The following is a 22,883-nucleotide window of genomic DNA, read 5'->3' as shown; positions in this document are numbered from 1 at the left end:
GGAAAATAAGGATGATGAACTATGAAAGCTGTTACTTAAGCAGCTTGACTAAGATGGCAAAAATGGTGTCTATATCTGAAAAAAGATGGACCACAAACCAAATTAATATTGTTTTCTTTAGAGATGAATACGTTCTATGTGCAACTAGAATGTAAAAACAGAACAAAACAAATGAATAGCTGGAATTATCTGATCGTTGCAAGGTGACTGTGGAGCACAAGAGGTCCCTATGCATTGAATCAACTGTGCATTCCATAAAAGTGACCAATCCAGGGAATAATTATTGTTCCTTCTCTCTCTCTCTCTCTCTCTCTCTCTCTCTCTCTCTCTCTCTCAACCGTGTTGCACTCTGTTCTTGAGCATATATAACCACTTACAGCACAGAACAGGCCAGTTCGGCCCTACTAGTCCATGCCATAACAAATCCCCACCCTCCTAGTCCCATTGACTAGCACCCAGTCCATACCCCTCCAGTCCTCTCCTCTCCATGTAACTATCCAGTCTTTCCTTGAATGTAACCAATGATCCCGCCTCAACCACGTCTGCCGGAAGCTCATTCCACATCCCTACCACCCTTTGCGTAAAGAAATTTCCCCTCATGTCCCCCTTATAATTTTGCCCCTTCAATCTTAAACCATGCCCTCTAGTTTGAATCTCCCCCACATTTACTCTGTCTGTCCCTTTTAAAATCTTAAACACCTCTATCAAGTCCCCCCTCAATCTTCTATGCTCCACATAAAACAGCCCCAGTCTGCACAACCTTTCCCTATAACTCAAACCTTGAAATCCTGTCAACATTCTCATGAACCTTCTCTGCACTCTCTCTATTTTGTTTATATCTTTCCTATAATTTGATGACCAAAATTGTACACAGTACTCCAAATTTGGCCTCACCAATGCCTTGTACAATTTCATCATAACCTCATCATAATTATCCATTCTAAGATGGACTGATCAGTTCCTCTGAAGGAAGAGTTAATAAAATAAAGGAATTGCAATGTGAATTCAGAATTTGCAATCTTTAGCAGCATTGGACATAAATCTTTTGCAGATGCTATAAAATAACATAGATTGTCGGCAAAGCATGCAGCTGGCTGATGCTTCTCCCCAAAGGCAAAACCTTTAACCTATTGCTTAGCCCTTGTTCAATTCATTCTGTGTGATGTTCTTGAACATTTGTAACTGCAAATAACACTGGAGAGTAATTGGGTAACCATAGATGTTGAATTTCATACTGCCAAATTTAAAAAAAAAATCACAAAATAGAAGATTGGGATCTGATGTAGAACCAAAACCAAGCATAGTCAGGTTTTTATTTAGCTTTGTAGACCAGACATTGTTCTGTAAATTTTAATATTTTTTGTTATCTAAAATCTTGGTCTAATTGTAGATTGGATGGAGTAAAATAGATTCTTTAGGTTGATTGCTCCACAGATGCTGCCTGACTATCTGAGTGTCCCCAGAGGTTTTTTTTCTTAATCTTTGTTCAGATTTTCAGCATTTTCAGGCTTTTGCATTTTTAAAATTTTTTAATGAATCTTTATTTTTGGGTGATTAGTTTCAGTGCCAAATCTCCGGTCTTGGCTTATACCAAAGTTTTGCTCTATCCATAAAATTAATCCATATTTACTTTCCTACAATGTGAGGAACATTGCAAGTTATTGAAGAAAAATCAAAAGAATGGGGGAAACTAGTATGTGCCTATTGGAGATGCATGAACAGAGACCTCCACAGTAGCAACCTCTGAACTCCTCCAATAGAACCAGTTAAGAGGCTTTCAGCCTAGACTTAGAAGGGGATTGAGGGATATCTATCAAATGCAAGCAGCAATTTTAGTTTGATTTTAGTTTGGCACAGACACGTGGGTTGAAGAGTCCTTTTCATGTGCTGCACTGTTCTATTATCTTGTAACAGCAAATAACAGTGAATAGCAAGATGTGTAATTTTGTATGGCATCTTTATTCTTGGTTGGGTTTCTGCTTCTCAAGACACATAACAGCAGCTTTAACCAACAGCGTTGAATCACACAAGGAGCTTTTAGAGCAGATACATTTTAAGATGCATATTAAGGGAGAGTGAAGAGGGAGAGAGGTTGACAGGGAATGTGGGAGCTCATGAACTAGACATTTACTCCTACTGCCACCACCACTGCAGTGAACTGTCTATAAAGTATACTCCATTTCCTCACCTCAGCTATTGTGATCAAACCTCCCAAAGTAATGTTTTCTACATTACTAAGGAAAAAGGGTAAAGGCACATGAGAACATTCCTACCTACATCTCATCATCTAAGACGCACAGCGTTTTGACAGGAAACTGAGCCTTCAGCCCTCATTGCCTTTGTGTGCTTTTCTTGGAACTCCCTCTGCTATCAACCCACAAGCACTGCAGCAAATGAAGAAGATGACCTCCCACCAGCTTCTAAGAGCACGGAGGTATGTGGCAACAATTGGCCTTGCCAGACCCTAAGAAAGGGTTGCCAATGGTGCAAATATTGAATTTGAATAGATACCTCAAAGGGCTGTTGGGGATTGTATCCAAGCATTGGAAGAGGGGAAGGATTTGAAAGCAAGGGAATTTGAAATTGAATTTTTCCTTAACTGACAGCCATCAAGCACTCTGGAAATGGTTAAATAGGAATTCAAACTGTTCCTGGAAAACATAAAGCTGTGGAATGTAGAACAAGGGAGGCTGGCTAGAGTGCATTGGAATTGGCAAGATTGGAAGTGGCTTTACACTTTCAAAAGCTGCAGCAGTTCAGGGTGCCATCTCCAAAACCCACTGGCCACCTGCAACCATACTACTGAGGTTTCGTGAAATTGTGCAAGCTGCTCCCAACTTCTGCTTGCTCGCGTGATAATGATTCGACTCTGTTAAATCTCAATCCACATACAACACTTTTGTTTTATTATAACATGAGCAGCTATACTGAAGTGTGAGTTGATTGCCTGGATAGCATATAAAACAAAGCTTTTCTCTTTATCCTGGTACATGCGACAATAAGAAATTCACCAAGTTCAGCAGTGTAGCAGGTGATGTTCTTGAGGTATCAAGAAACTGTTGAGGTCAAAGTTCACTTTAGAGTTCATTGTGACACCAAGGTTAGAAACAATTTGGATCCGTTTCAGTCTCGTTGCCATCAAGATCAATGTAAACGAGTTTTCGTAGGAGTTGGAAAGCAGTGACTTCAGTCCTTGTGATCTTTAGTTAAAAGAAATAACAGCTCCTATAGAATAGCATGTAGGTTCTGAAAATCAAAATAAACTTCAACTGCTTGGAAAACTGTAATAAATAAAGAAAAAGCCAATAAAGCTTGGTAAGATGTTATTTAATGTTGGATACCTTTGACAATGTCAGTGCTTGTTGTCCAACCTGAATTGTGAAGGTGGTTATCACAACCATGTTATACACTCTGTGGGTGTGTGGGTGTGTGGGTATAATATATATATATATATATAAATATATATATATAAAAATATGTATAAAAATATATATAAAAAAATGTATATATAAAAATATATAAAAAATATATATATATAAATATATAAAAATATATAAATATATATATATATATATAAATATATATATATATAAATATAAAAATATATATATATAAATATATATATATATAAATATATAAAAAATGTATATAAATATATATATATAAATGCACACACACACACACATATAAAATATATATATTATTTATATATATATATATATATACACATACATAAATATATATAAAATCGCTGCTGCCAGAGCTGCTGTAACAGCAGCATTTCTGCTGGTGCGGATCTGGGAGAGTGGGAATTGAAGAGACAGCGCAGATCAGCAGGGTCCTACTCTGATCGTGTTGCTGACAGCACCGTACAGGCTTTAAATTGTCTGTTAAAGGAACTGATGTTTTATTTTAAAATCCTGCATCCATGGAGGTCTGTGCCCAAAATGGTTGCAACTGTACAAACATTTTCAGACTCTGAGGTAACAACAGACTGGTGCAGGGCACCAGATTTGGGGGGGAGGTGGGAGGGGGAGGAACCCCTATTGAGAAGGATGTGCATGGGAGACTACAGAACGGTGACCATTGCAGCACATCAGGGAAGAGTTTAGCAGCTGAAGGACCCACACAGGCTGTGTGCTGCTGGAGATTGGCTTATGGGAGCCAGATATTGGAACTGTGATTTGAGAAGGTGCTGAGAGCAAGAAAAGCTGTTGAAGGGCCTTGGGCTTCCAGAAAGTATCAGACATTTGGACCTGGAACTTGGGCTGCCAATGGTTTGTACATTTTGTGTAGTTGCAGTGGCTGCGGGAGTGCTGGAGGTGAATCAATGGATTGTCAGTGTCGTTAAGGGGACACTATTTTGCTTTTCTTTCTCTTATTGTTAGGGACACTGCAATGCTCATTGAGACTTTGTTTGCATTAAAGCAGACAAAAGTCATATATATTACATTTTTATGTATTATTACGTGAAAATAAAGTTGAGCTTGAACCTTTTTGGCTCAAAACCTGAGCTTCCTGGAGCCAACAATTTTAACTCCCCCAGCTATTCATACAACAACGTGTCTGTTCTTGGCCTTCCCCTTTGAGGTGAGGCCAAAAACAACTTGAGGAACAACACATCATATTCATCCTTGATAGCCTTTCATGCAATGGCATTAATTTCCCCAACTCTATTTGGTTCAATCTCTTCACCTACTGCCATTACTTCTTTTCTCTTTAATTTCTGCCCTATCCCAATGTCCAGTATCCCATAAAGAAACCTTTTGGACCATCTTGTCTCTGCTGACCAAGTTACCTATCTGAGTTTGCCTCACGTGCTCATACTGGCAGAAAGATGGGAGAAAGTGAGAGAATGGCAAAGATCTATATTTTGATAAAATGGAAGAATCCAATCACAGATTCCTGAAAATACTGGAGGCAACAGTGAATAAGCAGAAAAAGAAGTTCAAATTAATTGCCATATGTCCCAAGATCTAGTCATGAAGTTTGATTTGTGAGAAGTCCAGTGAGACATCCCATGCATAGTACAACAAGTTAGACACAGTATAGAAATGCAGAATTCCAGAGAATAATCAGTTGGAACAGAGCAAAAGCAACATAATTTTACTATTCTTGGATTGATTCAAGGGCCTGATAATGGCAGGAAAGAAATTGTATTTGAATTTGATGATGAGGAACACCCTTGTGATTCTTCTAGGGCAGGGGTGTCAAACTCAAATTCACGGAGGGCCAAAATTAAAAACTTGGACTAAGTCGAGGGCCGAATTAAATATTTATTGAAAATTTTCAACAACATCTGCATGTTTTCTCTTCTTTCAACATATGTAATGTTAAACTTTAGGATATAACTTTAGGAGGATAATGTTACAGGTCAGGAGTAGGTAGCTCAAGTTCACCCTTTGCTTGACCTGAGGGAAACATATTTGGTCCCTGTGGAGATGTAGTCAGCATTCACAGGTTGTCCATTTTGGCCTGCATCAGGACTCAGCATTTCCTGCTCACTCCTCAGGCTCTAGGCCTCTATTCACCCTCGACCCACCATCCCTCTACCTGACCAGTCCTTTACCCAACCTCGACTCACCCCTCACTCCACTCACTCTGCCTCTACCCACCCCATCCTATACACGCCCCTCTACTGCCTCTCCCCTCAACCTGTTCCTCCCTCTACCCGTCTCTCACCCTCTAATCACCCCTCCCCTACTCACCCTGCCCCTCCCCTTTTACCTCTTCCCTAGCCACCCCTTCTTCTACTCATCCCTCCCTCTAACTGCCCCTCGCACCACCATAACTTCCCCTGCCCATTACTCCTCACCTACACCCTCTGCCCACCCCTGCTTACCCACCCACTCAGGCCCAGCGCGCTGCCGATCAGCTTTTGCAGACAGCCACCATCTCTCTCTTCACGTGCAGGGCCGAACCAGCCGTCCCTGGGGTCCGCGCGGGTGCAAGCGCTGAAGGCCATGGCGACTGGGAGAAGTGCGGTTGCACTGTGGAAGGGCCATCCGATGCCAGTCGCGCGGGGCTCGTGCTGCCTGGGGGCCATGTGCAGCCTGCCATGCCCGTCGCGCCGACAGGAAATCACAGGTGCTCGCCCATCCGCCGCACCGCTCGACAGGTGGGAGAAGTGACTGGTTGTGCGAGGAGCCTTCCAACTAGCTTGCCGGCTGATGACATTGACAGACTTCTCGTGTTACAATTTCTCGTGTTACAATGGGGAAGGATGTGCAATGAACGGGGAGGATGGTGGGGGTGACATTACCAAAAAACAGCATCGGCTCTCGCTGAAGGGCGGGCCACCTCTAATACATTTTTGAAATGATCTTGCGGGCCAAATATAATTATATCGCGGGCCAAAGTTTGACATGTGTGTTCTCGGGGCTGGATGAGTCTTTTAATATGTTGGCTATAATTCCAAGACACTGGGTGTAATAGATAACTTCAATGGAGAAAAGGTGCGTTTGTGTTATCGATTAAGATCCAATCACACTGGATGCTATTAGCTAACAGGAGTGATACCTGACAGATCCAGTAACAGAATCAATGCTGACCCCCTAATCCTGTCTGCATGGTATTTTTTTTAAATCTTCTCCCTATCACCGCATGAGTTTCTACTGTGTGCCCTTGTTTTATCCCACATTCCAAAGACTTGCAGGTTGGTGGGTTAATTGGTGATGGTAAAATCTGGGACAAGAGGGAATGTGAGGAGGAGGAGGGTTAGGGGATTGGTATAAGGGCAATTGATGGCTTGATAACTCCAGTGGTCAGAAGGTCATCTTCCATGTTGTATCTCCCCATGATTCTGTCTCCAGGGACTCTGATCAGTTTCTGTCAAAAACACCAATGTATAAGATCAGCCATGATCTTGATGAATAATGGAACAGGTTCAAAGGCCAGGATGGAAAACACCTTCTGCTTATGTTATTTTAACAGTGCAGCAAGAGAGCAGAAACTCAAGTGGAATGAGTCGAGCTCTGATTTCCATTAAAAAGAAAAAGAACTTGAAAAGCTTTCCAAGGCTTTACAAAAGGTTGGAGATACAGTTGGACATTAACAAGGATGAAAACTGAAGTTTGCTCTTTGGAGAAGAGGGATGACAGTTTAAAGGGAAGCAACATGTCCTGAGGAGAAAAACCTGCCAATCACATCAGTTAGTATGAGGGTCATGAAGGAAATTTGGTTGGTGAGCTGCTGTGGTGGAATTTAATGAAGGAAGCAGGTATGGAACATAATGATCAAGACAAGCTCAATCTCATAGCCCCAAGGCTTTGAGCTCATTCCTTACCTTGTTTGCTGTATATGTCAACTTTGAACATTCCCCTATGGCCATGTGGGTTCCCCATTGGGTGTTTCAGTTTCCTCCCACATCTCAAAGATGTAGGTTGCTAAGTTAATTGGCTGATGTGAACCACTCCAACTGTGTCAGTGTGTAGTGGAATTTGATGGGAATAATAAAAGGGGGTTACTGCAGGATTACTGTATAGACTTGAAGAATGATCAAAGTGAAGGACTGGAATTTTGGCTCAGTGAAGGGAAGGAGGGTGGGATGTGATGGGACCAGCTTGTGATAGTACAGATTCTATCACCAATGTGTATATCTACATATGTACAGATGGTAGTGTAGGATGACTGTGATTGGCTGAGAGTGTAGCCACACCTACTGGCAGGTCTTAAAGGATTGCTCCTAGCCAGACCAGGTCATTCTGGATTGGTTGACCTACTTGTGATATGCTCCAGTCTTTTAGTTAATAAAAGCCTTGGTTTGGATCAACAAGTCTTTGGTTCTTTTGACGCACGCTACACAACTGAATGAGGGAAGTGTTTGGGGAAAATGGGATGTGTCTGGAAAGTGACAAAAGAGTTTCAAAATGCTCTTAGATTAAAGTAATAGATACGTTAAACAAATATGATGACAAGGTTAATACAATGGCTAGGGATATAGGTTTCAGTATTAATATTCAAGAGTTTATTGTCATATGCATTGAAATACATTACATTGAGAAAGTTCAGCTCAACAACCCAGACAAGAGTGAAAACACAAAAGTGTGCAGAGTTCAGTCAGAATAGAGCAAAGGCCACACTATTTTCAGAGCTTGAATATGGTGCTGTGTGATCTAACTGTCTTCAAATTTGGTGGTGCATGAGTTGAGAAGTTAACATTAGTAAAGAAAGAGGATTTAACTTGGAGGAGAGGGACATCTGTGAATTGAGGCAGACTGACATGATAAAGAACATGGATTTACTTGGTGCAGAGGCTGAGTGAAGGATGAAATCACTGAAAATTTTGCAATGGGAATATTGTCATAGTAGAGGGCAATCTGGTGTATTGAGTGCAATCTCTTGCCAGTTGACAACGTGCAGAGGTCAGTGCATTCAATATTAATTTTAACAAGTTAACAGAGGGCTGAAAATTGAGTCTACTGACCTCTGTTCTCTTATCCAATCCATCTTCCTGTCAGACAAGGTTGAAGCTCTAATTCATAACATTGATCCTATTATTTATTATTATAGGATCAATGTTAAGAATTAGAGCTTCAAAAGGAGCATTTGCTGCAGTGAAAACTTTGCACAATCAATGTTCATTCAGAAATTCTACCACTCCTCACAAATATGAATACAGATTCCCATCATATTTCCGATGAGTGAATATAGAAGTATCCCAGTAGAAAATAAATTCCTCATTTTTGTTACAATTGAAGTCATTCCTTTTCTGCTTCTCATTTCTAATGATATATTTCATCAGGCCTGAAATATTTTTCAGACAAATTTTAGAATAACCATTTGTTTCATGTTAGTTTCTTCAACCATTTTTTTTCCTGATCTAATAATTGGAGTGTTGCATGGTCTATAGCAACTATATTGCAGTGTGAAATGAAGAACAAGAAAATGATCATACATAGTTGAGTTGAAATTCAGTAAAAGTCATTTTCTCAGTCACCCGCAGCTTTTTAAAATTGTGCATTTCAAATGACATCATCGCACTGTGACATCATGACGTCACTTGGAACCTCCCAAGCTGGTTTGATTTAGCCTGCAGTGAGCCACTATATGGCACCTCCCCCCAACCCAAGAACTGATCCAGGGCAGCTCATCCACCCAGTCAGGTCCCTGGAGGTGGGCCATCAGCGCAGCCTTCATGTGCCCATGGAAACACTCCACCAGGCTATTCGACTGCGGGTGGTAGGCTGTTGTGTGGTGGAGCTGCATTCTCACCAGTCGCAACAAAATGACCCAGAGTGCGGCCGTAAACTGTGGGCCTGTCGGAGGTGATGTGTGTGGGTAGGCTGAACTGAGATACCCAGGCAGAAATAAAACTTCAGGCGCACAAGCAAAAGCTCTATCATAGGAACTGCCTCCAGCCACCTAGTGAATCTATTGATGAGTATTAACAAGGACATAGGCCCTTGTGATAATGGAAGCGGGCCGACAATGTCAACATGTATGTGGTTAAATCTGCGCTGAGGTGGCTGGAAAGGCTGATGCGGTCCCTTCACATTCCTTTGACATTTGCAGATTGGCAGTTCATGCATGTCTTTGCCCAGTACGTGACCTGCATTTTGAGTCCATGCCATACAAACTTGTCGGCTATCAGGCAGACTGTCACTCAAATTGAGGGGTGGTTCAGTCTGTGAATGGCATCGATAATGCAACATCTCCACCCAGCAGGGGTGAAAGGGTGAGGCTGACCTATAGAAATGTCGCACAGGAGAGTGGTACCTTGTAGCCCAAAAGCTACATTCTCAAGTTGCAGGTTCATAACAGCAGTTCTATAAGCTGGGGAGTTTGTCATCCTGGCACTGAGCTTTGGCAAGCACCATGTAGTCTATTGGTGAGAGGGGATGTATTGCTTGACCGGAGGAGCGGGACACTACATTATTGTTTAATCTTAGTTGAAAAAGGATATGTAAAATAGATGGTGTTGTTGGCAGGCTGACCAAGGATCTGATGCCTTCGCAAAGGTGAATGCTGGTGGTTTGTGGTCAATAAAAACCATGAAGACCCTGTCTTCCAAAAAATAGTGGAAGAGTCTGACCACTAGGTACAGCGCCAGCAGTTCCCCATCATTTCCGGAATGAAGTGATGCCTACTAAAAAAAACGCTAGAGGCTTCCATTGGTGTACTGTTCCAAGACCCTACCTACTGCCATGTCATAATATGAGCTGCAGAGTGTAGAAAGTGACGATAGAAACTGACCATCGCCACAAATTGCTGGAATCCTTTAATGGTATTAGACCTCACAAATTTGAGACTGGCTTCAACCTTGCAAGGAAATGGAATGACACCCCAGCTACTGATCTGATGTCCCAAGTACTTGATAGAGGACTGCCCAAATTTGCACTTGAAGTTCATAGTTTGCCCAAACTCCTGTAGATGGCAGCAGAGTAAACATAGATGCTGCAGGTGCTCTTTGTGGGAGTGGCTGTTGATGAATATGTTGTCCAAGTAAATGAAAAGGAAGTCCATGCCATGCCCCACTGTGTCCATCAGTCTCTAGAATGTGCAGCATCTTTGAGCCCAAAAGGCAATCTCAAAAATTCAAAGAAGCCAAATGGTGTTATGATGGCAGCCTTGGGCACATCCTGTGGGTTTACAGGTATTTTGTGGTACTCACACACCAAATCAATTTTAGAAAATAACTTGGCCCAATGAAGATTGGCTGTAAAGTCCTATATATGGGGCACAGGGTGATGGTCTGCAGTGGTGTCGTCATTGAGACGCCTATAATCCCTGCAAGGTTGCCAGCCTCCTGTGACTTTTGCATCATGTGTTGCAGGGAAGTCAACCTGCATATGATTCCAAATTCCTCCATTTTGTGGAACTCTTGTTTTGTAAACAACAACTTGTCGGGCAGCAGGTGTTGGGCTTGGGCATGTAGAGGAGGTCCTTGTGTGAGGATGTGGTGTGCAACGGCAATGTTTGGGTGTGGCCATGGAGAACTGGGGAGTGACAATGTCCGGAAACTCCGCAAGAAGTTTGGCGAATTCATTCTTCAAGTACTCCATGGCATCTCGGTGCGGGGTGGGTAGTTTGGCTTTTCCAAGGCAGAGAGTCTGAAACATTGTGGTGTTCACCAACCGGCGCAGTTTTAAGTCCACCTTCAGAAGTCGTCGGCACCCAGCAACAGGTGAACTTACTGTTGCCGAATTTCAGGGGTATAGTCACTGTAATCGAACTGTAATTCACCACTGTGAGTGCTGGACCTGCACTCCTAATACGGGTGTCAAAGCCCAAAGGGAAGGACACGAACCTCTGCACCCAAAAATTTGTGCTGGGAGAGTTTGTCCCAGTCGTAGATTAGGCTGTTAAGGTGGCCAGCTACCGTAACCATTGTCATGGAGTCATGCTTGTTTGTAGGAACATATGCTTTTGTCAGTAGTACTTGTGGAGCCTGGGTCTTTGGATGTGATGCAGCACTAATTTCTGTGGGCCTTGCACCTTGCTGTTTCACATACCTCAGAATGTCTGCATGGGCGACCACGATTTGAGGGTTATCAACGTTGTCATCAGCCAACATGAGGGAGATGTCTTCTGGCATATGCTCTAAAAACAACTGTTTGAAGAGTAAGCAAGGCCTATGGCCATCTGCAAGTGCCAACATATTGCTCATTAACTCCAAACGGGCGCAGTCCCCAAGACCATCAATTTGGAGGAGCAGGGCAGCTCGCTCGTGTCGTGAGAGAGCGTAAATCCAGAGACAGAGGGCCTTTAGGGCTTTGTACTTGCCAAGATCTGGTGGGTCCTGAAGGAAATACACTACTTGACTGCCTTGTCCTGGTCAAGGGTGCTTACTTAGTGGTGTACACTTCTATCTTGCGAATGTGCAACTGCACCTCAGCCTGCCCAAACCAAACTTTAGGTTGAGTGGTCCAAAAGATGGGCAGTTTAAGTAAAACTGCTGCATTGTCCATGTTGGGTCCAAAATCCATTTGGGCCTGTTGGAGTTATCAATGTAGCAACCATGTCACAGTGTGAAATGAAGAACAAGAAAATGATCAGACGTAGTCGAGTTGAAGTTCAGTAAAAGTTGTTATTCAAACAGTCACGCGCAGCTTTTTAAAACCCCACGCGTTCCATATGATGTCATCACATAGTGATGTGATGACATCACTCGGAACCTTCTGAGCCAAATCATTTAAGCCTCCAGTGAGCCGTTACAGTTCTAATCTTTACCTTGACTCTATTTCTTCCAGACAACTTTAACAATTATGTTGTTAAAGGGTACATTTTAAATGATTTTTTATGACTGAATAATAGCTCTTGTAAATTCATTTCAACGTTGTTGCTCCTTGGAGAGTGATTTTTTTTTCCTGAACTGGGAGAAGGTGACTTGAAATGCATCCAAATTTGCTGTGTCGTCTCATGAAAAATTTAGACGATCTTCGCCATTAATTCCCTAATTTGCTTTCATCTCTTGAGTACACTCATCCACACAAATCCTAAATCTGTTTCTAATTTATAAAGGACCTTCTTAATGCTATCTGCAGTTATTTTTTCTTATGTAAAATTTTATTTAATTTCACATATGCACTAAAAAACATATACTTAAATGTCTTATTCGTAAATTGAGTTTTAAAGTTTTCCTCTCCCATCCTCCCCAACCAACAACCCAATAGAAAAAAAGGGAAAAAAAAAAGAAAAATCATACTGAAACTATCAAATAAAATCTAACATATCTTAATTTTCTTGATTTTTCGAATTTGGAAGGTTCAGGTTGGGGGATTACAACTTGATTCCTACAATTTGTAAATATGATTCCCAATTTTTTTCAAAAATTTAAAATTTGTTATGCAAATTGTATGTAATCTTTTCAAGTGGTATACAATTGCCATCTACCCATTCCCAAATACACATCTGTTACTGCCACCCATTTTCTACCTATGCTAGGGCTATTTAACAAATTCATTTTGATATTTAATTAATTTCAATTCTGTGCCAAAAATATATCCAAGTTTTTTTTAAATTGGATCTTGAGGAAACTTATGTCATGCAGTTTATACTTTTAGTCATTTTTAACTTTGACAGATTGAAATTATTCCAGGTGTTTGCTCATTTAACCATATAACATATAACAGTTTATGGCATGGAAACAGGCCATCTCGGCCCTTCAAGACCATGCTGGTTCACTCAAACAACTCCGCGAGATCCCCCCCCGCCTATTCTCGGCCCATAATTCTCCAACCTCCTTTTTATCTATGTATATATCCAGCCTCCTCTTAAATGAAAGAATTGACTCTGCCTCAACTATTTCCTCCGGAAGATTATTCCATTCAGTCACCACTCTCTGAGTCGATAAGCATCCTCTAATGTTTCTCCTAAAATTTTGCCCCCTTACCCTCAACTTGTGTCCTCTTGTTTCAACTTCCCCTGCTCTCAGGGGGAAGAGTTTACTTGCATCGAGTTTATCTATTCCCTTCATAATTTTAAACACATCTATCAAATCCCTCTCAACCGTCTACATTCCAAGGAATAAAGTCCTAACCTCTTCAATCTTTCTCTGTACTCTAGGTATTTTAAGACAGGCAACATCCTTGTAAATCTTCTCTGTACCCCCTCCACCTTATCTATATCCTTCCTATAATTTGGAGACCAGAACTGAACACAGTACTCTAAAACTGGCCTCACCAATGGTTTAAACAGTCACAGCAACACTTCCCAGCTCCTATACTCTATGCTATGATTTATGAAGGCTAACATACCAATGCCTTCTTAACCATCCTGTCAACATGGGAATCCACCATCAAACAACTCTGCACCATAACTCCAAGATCTCTTTGTTCTTGTGCATTCCCCAATGTCCTCCCCTTTACTACATATGCCCTATTTTGATTATTTTTACCAAAATGAAGCACCTCACACTTCTCTATATTAAATTCCATCTGGGGAGGAGTCACATGATGGAGTGGTGGCCGGACGGTGAACTCCAGCCCTCTCCAGAAAAGTCGGAAAAAATAAAGGAAAACACAAAGGCACAAAAATAAAAATTAAAGTAAAGTGAGTATAAAGGTGGAAAGAAGATGGCGACGAAAAAAGAAAAATCGAAACCAACGGTAAGAAGAGAGGAAGAGAAGACAACGGAAGAAGAAGGAGAAGGCCTTACCTGTTCGAAGAGGCCCGCGGTGGAGAGAGAAACCCGCTCCCTCAGGTCGGTAGAAAGTGGACTACAAAAATGGCTCGCTGATCCGAGTAAAAGTGCGCATGCAAAAAAACACACCGACGGGAGGGGTGACCAGCTGGGGAGTCGATCTCCACAGCCGGTAATGACAGCTACAGAACAGCAGCAGCAAGAGGAGAACATAGAAGACAACGAAAACAAGAAAGAAGAGAAGAAAAGGACAACAAAGAAACAACAGATGGCCAACCCAGAGGAAGAAGAAGAGGAAGAGGAAGAGTACAGTGAAATAGAAGAAGAAGGGAAAGGCAAGACAAAGGATATACTTTCTCTTATTAAAGAATACATGGAGTCATTTAAAGAATGGCAAGCGCAAGAATTTAATGATTTAAGAAGAAGAATAAACAATATAGAAGAGAAAATGAATAAAATAGATATGACCTTATCAGAAATGGGAAAAAGAATGGACAAGGTGGAAGAACGAGAAGCAGCAGTAGAAATGGAGGTAGAGGACTTAAAAAAGAAATTAGAGGAATCTAATAAAAAAAGTTAAAGAGACACAAGAGCTGTTAGCTCAGAAAATAGATATAATGGAAAATTATAACAGAAGAAATAACATAAAGATAGTGGGCCTTAAGGAAGATGAAGAAGGCAAGAATATGAGAGAGTTTATAAAAGATTGGATCCCTAGGATCCTAGGATGTCCAGAACTTGAGCAAGAAATGGAAATAGAAAGGGCACATAGAGCATTGGCCTTTAAACCACAACCACAACAAAACCCAAGATCTATTTTAGTAAAATTCCTAAGATATACTGCAAGAGAAAAGGTACTGGAGAAAACAATGGAAAAAGTAAGAGAGGACAACAAGCCACTGGAGTACAAAGCGCGAAAAATCTTCATTTATCCAGATATAAGTTTTGAAATCCTGAAGAAGAGAAAGGAGTTCAATACAGCAAAGGCGATTTTATGGAAGAAAGGGTATAAATTTATACTAAAGTATCCAGCGGTATTGAAAATATTTATTCCAGGACAGCAAAACAGACTATTCTCGGATCCAGAGGAAGCACGAAAATTTGCAGAACAATTACAAAATAGACTGAGAGATGAAGACGTGTAACGAGAGTACAAAAGACTGCGAACTAAAAAGACACATAAGTTTTGAACTCCTGAAGAAGAGGAAGGAGTTCAATACAGCGAAAACGATCTTATGGAAAAAAACTATTCTCGGATCCAGAGGAAGCAAGGAAATTTGCAGAACAACTACAAAACAAGCAGAGATATGAAGACATGTAATAAGAGTAAAAATGGCCACGATTTATATGTATGTGGGTAAAGAGGTATATGTGTGTATATGTATAATGTGCACACATGAATGTATCCGTATTTAGAGGAAAATATAGAGAGTATAGACAAGAATTAATAAGGGAAGGAAATGGAATAGAGGGAATAAGGAGGGAATTAAAAGAGTGACCTTTGTTACATATGAAAAGTGAAATCTTTTCTGGGGGGGCTGAGTGGGAGGAGTTACGATCACTGCAAAATCAGCTGATGCTTGCGAGTGATTTCGCAAATCCAAATGGAGAGGGGAGATGTGGTTGTCCGACAAGGGATAAAGGACAACTCAGGAGGGGAAGGGGAGATTGGGGCTAAAGAAGTTTTAAATAGGAGAATAAGGAAAATGTTTGATGTTTCAGAAATGTTTTCTTATAAAGGGTTCAAAACAAGAAAACAGAAATGGAAAAGAAGGAAAGGTAATGATGGAGAAACGGAAAGGGAAGATAAACAAAGTATAAAATGGCTACGTTAAACTATATGACTTTAAATATTAATAGAATACATAACCAAATTAAAAGGAAGAAACTGCTAAATTTACTGAAAAAAGAAAAAATTGATATAGCATTTGTGCAAGAAACACATTTTACTGAATTGGAGCAAAAGAAATTAAAGAGAGATTGGGTAGGACACGTAACAGCAGCATCGTATAATTCAAAAGCAAGAGGAGTAGCTATATTAATTAGTAAAAATGTGCCATTTAAAATAGAAGAGGAAATAATAGATCCAGCAGGGAGATATGTAATGATAAAATGTCAGATATATTCGGAGTTTTGGAATCTACTCAATGTATATTCACCTAACGAAGAAGATCAAAAGTTTATGCAAGATATCTTTTTGAAGATAGCAGATACGCAAGGGAATATATTAATGGGAGGGGATTTCAACCTGAATTTGGATTCAAATATGGACAAAACTAGGAAAAAAATGAACAGAACAAAGTAACCAAATTTATAATTAAATCGATGGAAGAAATGCAACTTTTGGATATATGGAGGAAACAACACCCAAAGGAAAAGGAATATTCATATTACTCGGCCAGACATAAAACATACTCAAAAATAGACCTATTTTTGTTATCAGCTCGTATGCAAGATAGAGTAAGAAAAACAGAATATAAAGCTAGAATACTATCGGACCATTCACCCTTAATATTGACAATAAAGTTAGAGGACATCACTCCAAGAATGTATAGATGGAGATTAAACCCCATGTTACTTAAAAGGCAGGATTTTAGAGAATTTATTGAAAGACAAATTAAAATGTATTTTGAAATAAATACGAAATCAGTGAAAGATAAGTTTATACTATGGGATGCAATGAAAGCATTCATTAGAGGGCAAATAATAAGTTATGTAACCAAGATGAAAAAGGACTATAATCAGGAAACAGAGGAGTTGGAAAGGGAAATAGTAAATATAGAAAAAGAATTAGCAATGAAGGAAGATACAACTAAAAGAAGAGAATTGGCGGATAAAAAAATAAAATATGAAACACTACAAATATATAAGATGGAGAAGAATATAATGAAGACAAAACAGAAATATTATGAACTAGGTGAAAAAACGCACAAAATCCTAGCATGGCAGCTTAAGACAGAACAAGCTAAGAAAATGGTATTGGCATCAAGGAAAAAAGACAAACAAATTACATATAATCCAAAAGAAATTAAGGAAAACTTTAGAGAATTCTATGAACAATTATACCGAACTGAAAACGAAGGGAAAGAAGGGAAAATAGGTGAATTTCTAACTAAAATTGAACTACCAAAACTACATATAGAGGAACAAAATAAATTAACAGAGCCATTTGGAATAGTAGAAATACAAGAGATAATAAAAAAAATTACCAAATAATAAGACACCAGGAGAGGATGGATTCCCAATAGAATTCTATAAAACATTTAAAGACTTATTAATTCCGCCCCTCCTGGATGTAATCAACCAGATTGATAAAACACAAAGCTTACTAGATTCATGTAAAACAGCAATAATTACAGTAATACTAAAGCAAGGGAAAGATCCACTCACACCAGCATCATATAGACTAATATCTTTACTTAACACAGATTATAAGATAATAGCTAAATTATTAGCAAACAGATTAGCAGAGTATGTACCGAAAATGGTAAATCTAGACCAAACTGGATTTATCAAAAAAAGACACACAACAGACAATATTTGTAAATTTATTAACTTAATTCATGCAGTAGAAGGGAAAAAAGCGCCAATAGTAGCAGTTGCTTTAGACGCAGAGAAGGCCTTTGACAGAGTAGAATGGAATTATTTGTTCAAAGTATTGCAAAAATTCAGTTTACCGGAGAAGTATATTAATTGGATTAAATCATTATATAAGGGACCATTAGCGAAAGTGACAGTAAATGGACATGTATCAAAGCAATTTAACTTAAGCAGGTCAACACGGCAGGGATGCCCACTATCACCTTTATTGTTTGCGTTAGCTATAGAACTACTAGCAGAATTGATAAGAACAGAAAATAATATAAAAGGGATAAAAATAAAAGACAAGGAATATAAAATCAGTTTATTTGCGGATGATGTTATAGTATACTTAACAGAACCAGAACTATCAATAAAAGAATTATATAAGAAATTGAAGGAATATGGAGAAGTGTCGGGTTACAAGATCAACGTAAATAAAAGTGAAGCAATGCCTATGAATAATGCGGATTTCTCAAAATTTAAGAAGGAATCACCATTTAGATGGCAAATGCAAGCAATAAGATACCTAGGTGTACAAATAAATAAAAATCTCGGCCAACTATATAAACTCAATTATTATCCACTAATCAAAAAATTACAGGACGATTTAGAGCATTGGAAAGATTTACCACTAACACTAATAGGAAGGATAAACTGTATTAAAATTAACATTTTTCCAAGGATATTATACCTATTTCAGGCATTGCCAATACAACTGACAGAGAAATTCTTCAAGGAGTTAAAGAAAATAATAAGGAAATTTTTATGGAAAGGGGGGAAACCAAGGATAGCACTAGATAAATTAACAGAATGGTATAAACAAGGAGGCTTACCACTGCCAAACTTTAAAAATTATTATAGAGCCGCACAATTAAGATACCTATCAGATTTTTATCAAACAAGGGAAAAGCCAGATTGGACCAGATTAGAATTAGATAAAATAGGGGAAAAGATACCTGAACACCTATTATATAAATGGGATGAAAAATTGGTACAACATAGAACTTCTCCAGTATTACACCATCTCCTCAATATATGGAAGAAGATTCATGTAGAAAGAAATAAAACAAATTATCAATTACCAAAACTAATATTGACGCAAAACAAGTTGCTCCCTTTTACAATAGATAACCTTTCCTTTAGAGAATGGGAGAAAAAAGGGATTAAAAGAATAGAAAATTGTTTTTCAGGAAATAGATTATTATCCTTTGAACAAATGAAAGATAAATGCAATATAACTCAAGATACAGCGCTGGCATATTACCAATTGAGATCCTACTTGAAGGATAAATTAGGAAGCAGTTTGAGTTTGCCAGAGGCAAGTAACTTTGAATATGTGATTACAGATACAATGATAATCAAAAGATTTATAACAAATATGTATATTAAACTGCAAGAAAAGGAGAATGAGGAAACAAATGGTAAAACTAAACAAAAATGGGAACAAGATTTAAATATAAAGATAAAAAAGGAAACATGGGAGAAGTTATGCTCTGGAACGATGAGAAATACAATATATACGAGGTTACGTATGGTACAATATAACTGGATACACAGGCTATACATTACACCTCAAAAGTTAAATAAATGGGACTCAACAGTATCTGATAGATGTTTTCGATGTATAAAAAAAAAAGAAATGGGAACAACAATTCATGCAATCTGGACATGTGAGAAAGTAGAAAAATTTTGGGAAGATCTAAATCAGATATTAAATAAAATAACAGAAAACAATATACCAAAGAATCCAGAGATCTTCCTCCTAAGTAACATAAAAAACAAAGAATTTGGAATTGATTTGGAGGATGCACAAAAAAGATTTGTTAAGATAGCTCTAGCCGTAGCAAAAAAATGTATTATGTCAACCTGGAAATTGGAAGATAATTTGAAAATACAACAATGGTATATAGAAATGAATAAATGTATTCCATTAGAAAAAATAACATATAGTTTAAGAAATAATATTGAAATATTCGAACAAATATGGGAGCCTTATATGAAACACAATAGCGAAAACCTACCGGGGACAATCACTACCTACGTTAACGGAAGGAAAAGGAAATGAAAAGAATGGACAGTGGAATTTCTGGTGTATTTTTATTGAATGACAACATTGTCTGACTGGTTTAATGTATCCTAGATTTTGTACCTTAAATGGACGGGAGGGGGGAGGTAGGGAGGGTGGGATGGGAGGAGGAAGGGGGGGGGGGGAGAAAATGGCACTGTATATGTGTGAAAAGGAAGAAGGGTGTATCATGGTTAATGTGATTTATGGTGTGAAAAATAAAAAATTGAAAGATTTTTTTGTATAGAATATAACTTGTCCCCTCAGGTGTGCTTTGAGCATTTCCCATATCAAAAAGCTATTATATGACTGATGTGTTTCACAACAAAATATTTCTGTCTTTTAATAAATAATGTGGTGTTGAAAAAAAAATTCCATCTGCCATCTTTCAGCCCAATTTTCCAAACAAACCAAATCCCTCTGTAATCTCTGAAAACCTTCCTCGCTATCCACCACTCTCCCTATTTTTGTATCGTCTGCGTATTTACTTACCCAGTTAACCACCCCATCATCCAAATCATTAATATAAATTATGAACAACAGGGAACTTAGCACCGATCCTTGAGGCACACCGCTCATCACAGGCTTCCATCCTGACAGACAGTTGTCCGCCATGACCCTCTGTTGTCTCTCCTCCAGCCACCTCTGAACCCATCTTACTATTTCTCTATTAATCCCTAGTGACTGTACCTTCCTTACTAACCTTTCATGTGGAACCTTATCAAAAGCTTTGCTAAAATCCAAATAGATCATATCAACTGCCCGACCTTCATCGACCTTTCTTGTCACTTTGGAAAAACTCAACAATGTTCGCAAACATGACTTCCCCTTCACAAACCTATGCTGGGTGCTCCTGATCAATCCCTGCTTATCTAGATATTTATACACACCAACTCTAAGAATACCCTCCATAACTTTCCCTATCACTGAAGTCAAGCTTACAGGCCTATAATGGCCGACACCTCGCGCCTTTTTTAGCCCAATTAGTTTCAGAAATGAACGTACTGTGATCTCTTATCCTCTCCTGGACATCAGACAGTGTCAGCTATCTGTACATTTGTGTTCTTGTGAAACCCAGAGATATATTCAATTAAAGTCAAATTTATTGTCATCTGATTGTAAAAGTACAACCTGATAAAACAGCATTCTCTTGTGCACTGTGCAAAAAACATGGACATACAATCAATCATAATTACACATTCAATAAATAATACATATTCAGAACAAATACTTTATTTATAAAAATGTTGTTTTGTACAAATGAAAACTCCTTTTGGGAGTTATTACCTTTAAATCTTTGTTTGTTCCTACTATTTGTACAGTATTTACAATCCGTGTATACTGGATTCCATGTTGTCAGTGAAGCAGGCATGATTACACTTTAAAGCTTAGCCAGAATAAGTAAATTGCGTGTTCCTCAAAATTTATCAGAGGATCGACTCACACTGCCCTTTGATTAAAGGGTGATGTAGAGTTACAATATTCTATCTGAATTTGATGCTGAATTATTCATTCCCATTTTCACTCAGGAGCTCTCATTCACCATAAAATGGTCGCAGAGGGAGAAAAATTGTGAAGGGTTATAAAAACGCAACTAGATACGATCACTTCAAAGCCTTCTGACCTTCAAATATTATTGGAGTTTTCCAGAATAGATTATCCTCCTTGACTGGGAGTTGCAATAGATATTTGAAGATTAGTGTGGATGTGCTGTGGAGTTTGGGGAACTGTGACTGATCCATCAGACTAGTTTCTTTGTAATGTGGTAATCCGACTGCTTGAATTTTCACAGGAATTAAGATGCTGTCCATAGCAAATAGCATATCTCCTCTTCTGAAGAGTTAATTCAATTAAGCCTTGAAAAGATATTTTGAGCCCTCACTCATAAAGTACTCTCTATAATGGAGCAGGAAGGTTCTTTTCACAATTACAACCCTGTATAAAGATAGTGAAGGTGATACTTTGCTAATGTATATTCTGATGTGTACAACGATAAATTATCCATGAGTGCTGAAAGAAACTCTTCGACAAGATGTAGCACAGAAAAAAAAATATTTAATCCATTTTTTGAAGGGAATAGTATTATAAAAATGTTTGCTAATCTGGTCAAGCTATTTTCCAAGTACTATCAATGATTGAAATCAGGGAAAAATGGACCATGGTCAGATGTAAGCAATCTCTCGAAGAAAAATTAAAGGGACTCGATGGGTCAGGCATTATCAGTGGAATGAACAGGTTAGGCACTGTTTTATTGAGAATAAAGTGTGAAGGGGAGATGTCAAGAATAAAAAGGAGGAGAGGTTGAGAAAGAGTGAAGAGGTCTATGAACCCTTGGCTCCTCTTCAGCCCCTCCCCTCTTTACCTATTTTATATTTGATATCTTTGTTGATAAAGTGTCCCAACCCTTTATTTATTTCTCTCCAAGATCTTGCCTGATCTACCATGTCCCTCCAGCTTCCCTTTGTTCATTCAAGATTCCAGCATCCATAGTTTGTGTTTCTCCATGTGTCCTCACAAATACCAGAAAAGATGAAACCTTGGTAGTGCTGTGAATGGATACAGGAGGATTAAAAAACATTCCCATTTGCGGGCCCAGAATGAGAATGATGAAGATGAAGCTGAAGCATTCATGTGTTCAGCTAGATGTGCCCAGTGGATGAAAATCAAAACTCAGCAGATGCTTGAAATCTGAAATAACAACTGAAAATTGTGGAAATGCTCCGTTGGTCAAACAGCATTGTGGAGAGAGAAATAGGGTTAGTGGTTCAGGTCAAAGTTCCTTCATCTGAGTTGCAAAGGAGAGAAAATATTTGGTTCCATACCCTTCCTATATTCTATCTAATAGTCCATTGAACTTTGTACCCACTTCTATACCTTATTTTAGAAAATAACCATCTACTCTTCACTGTCAATGACCAGTAGTGATGAAACCCTGAATATCAACTTCATGGGTATTACCATTGACTAGAATCTCATCTGGAACAGTCACATAAATGCTGTTGGTGTGGGAGTAAGTCAGAAGCAATGAGTAACACCAAAAACAGTTTCACCATCCACAGATGCTCCACATCATTTCAGACACTGCTCACAAAACAAAAGGAGACTCTCATTTGTACAAAACAATATTTATTGTTATAGATATAATACTTGTCA

General features: G+C 38.9%; 1 protein-coding gene and 1 long non-coding RNA gene across 4 annotated transcripts in view; one reads left to right on the top strand and one right to left on the bottom strand.

Annotated features, from left to right (window-relative positions):
* The window catches only part of astn1 (astrotactin 1), a 2,519,376-nt gene that overhangs the window by 313,702 nt on the left and 2,182,791 nt on the right, over window positions 1-22,883 (top strand). The window lies entirely within an intron of this gene.
* Window positions 1-22,883, bottom strand: part of LOC138763393 (uncharacterized) — a 99,846-nt gene that overhangs the window by 62,520 nt on the left and 14,443 nt on the right. The window contains exon 3 of one of the 3 annotated variants that reach the window (XR_011357519.1): window positions 1,958-3,246. The exons of 1 other annotated variant lie outside the window; for it this stretch is intronic. This is a non-coding gene — a long non-coding RNA (uncharacterized lncRNA). Of the gene's footprint in view, window positions 1-1,957; window positions 3,247-22,883 lie in introns of those variants that run through there. One more of the 3 variants, XR_011357520.1, reaches the window with a different exon arrangement.

The sequence above is a fragment of the Narcine bancroftii genome, chromosome 5, assembly GCF_036971445.1.
Source record: "Narcine bancroftii isolate sNarBan1 chromosome 5, sNarBan1.hap1, whole genome shotgun sequence".
Taxonomy (NCBI): Eukaryota; Metazoa; Chordata; class Chondrichthyes; order Torpediniformes; family Narcinidae; genus Narcine; species Narcine bancroftii.
Note: the sequence above shows the minus strand (reverse complement) of the source record. Positions and strands in the feature narration are given on the sequence as shown.